We start from the raw sequence: 1,838 nt of genomic DNA, 5'->3' as shown, positions 1-1,838 counted from the left end.
GGTCAGCTGCAGCGACGCTGGGGTCACTGCGGCCGACTGCTGCATGTTGTCGATAGGGACGCAGCGAGGCGCCTTCTGCACAGCCATCACGGCCCGAACGAACCAGGCCCATCGACTTTGCGGCCCACTAGAGGAGGCCTCCAGTACGCATCCGCCGGTTTGAATCGCGGCTCGAGACCCGCCGCGATCAACGGCCGCACCGCCGGCTCCTCGGCCGTCACCGAAGGCGAAGCTGCCGGCGTCGCCTCCACCACCACGCAAGGGCGAGCGGCGGCGGTGAAGACGACTCTGGAACGATACGGGACCTGGTCGATCTCCCATGATCGTATGCTGTTGTCGATAGGGACGCAGCGAGGCGCCTTCTGCACAGCCATCACGGCCCGACCGAACCAGGCCCATCGACTTTGCGGCCCACTAGAGGAGGCCTCCAGTGCCGCATCCGCCGGTTTGAATCGCGGCTCGAGACCCGCCGCGATCAACGGCCGCACCGCCGGCTCCTCGGCCGTCACCGAAGGTGAAGCTGCCGGCGTCGCCTCCACCACCACGCGACTCAGCGTCGGAGACGCCCCAAGCACCACGGAGGTAGCAGACCCCAACGAAGGATCCACCGGCGCGATCGCCGCCGGCCGACGTGTCGTAGCTACAGCGAGGAAGTCCCCAAAGACAGGCGCTGGCGTGACTCGACGACGCGGAAGCGGGCCTCTCCAGGGATTCATCCGCGGCATCCGAGAAAGCCGCAGGCCTACCGGCGACGAGGACGCCGCCCTCATCACAGACCTCTTGACCTTCTCCCTCGGCGGCGGCGACACAGACCTTGCCCGCTCCGACAACCTGCACGACGAAAAACGTACCTCCGGCGACGCAGACCTTGACCATTCCCTGGACTCAGACGTCGGGAATCCGATCTTTGTCCAGAAGTCTTCTCTCACCTCCTCTAGGGACAATTCCGGCAACCGCCCGATCTGCTGCACTGCTGGTTCAAACCCTAGCACCGACCACGCCGCCTCCTCCGCCGTCCCCCGCGTCTTCTCGTCAGAAACCTCGTCCTCCGCTAGGCAGCAGAATCTGGATCCAACGGTTGGCCGCGCCGGCGAGGGAGGAGCCGATGCGCCGGCGGCACGCGCAGGATCCGACCGAGCCGCCCCATCACGCGCAGGCCCCATCACGCGCCACTGAACTCCAGTTCTTCGATCCGATCGAATTGCGGGCGTGGGGAGGGGGCGGGCGGCGATCCGTGGGCAGCAGCTGGACCGCCTCGTACTGGTCTCGAGGGTGGATGATGCGCACGCGGAACTCCAGCCAGCAGGCAGCTACTTGGTCGGTGAGGACGATGCGGGGACGAGAAGGCGGCCCTGTCGGCGGCAGGCGACGGCGGGAAACTAGCCCTGTCTCGCCAACAGAGGCTGGCACGGCGCTTGACTTTAGTGCCATCCGACACCCCCGATAGCCTCCCGCCGGATTGGGTTCGTCCTGGGGCGCTGGATGAGGCATAGTAATGGCATGTTGAGAAGAGATGATTTTTTCCATAAGCAACACAAACACGAACAACCAAATACACATGTTAGCATAATACTACCTCTATCTCAAAGCTACCTCTATCTCAAAGCTTAATGCTTATATTATTTTAGAAAATTAAACTTTACTTGATTTGACTTTTTAGAAAAAAAACCTTAAGCTTTTAGATGGAGGTAGTAGCATCCACGGGAGCTAAGAGCATCTCCGCTCGCCCTTCCTATAGCCTCCCCAAAACGAAAATGGGGGCGTCGGCGTCAAAATACTCTCCCAGTCGCGCGCCCCAAATTTGTTTTCACGTCGGCGCGGCGTGTAGTGCTTCTAAA

This window comes from Lolium perenne, chromosome 2, assembly GCF_019359855.2.
Source record: "Lolium perenne isolate Kyuss_39 chromosome 2, Kyuss_2.0, whole genome shotgun sequence".
Classification (NCBI taxonomy): domain Eukaryota; kingdom Viridiplantae; phylum Streptophyta; class Magnoliopsida; order Poales; family Poaceae; genus Lolium; species Lolium perenne.
The sequence above is the reverse complement of the archived record's forward strand: the minus strand, read 5'-3'. Positions refer to the sequence as shown.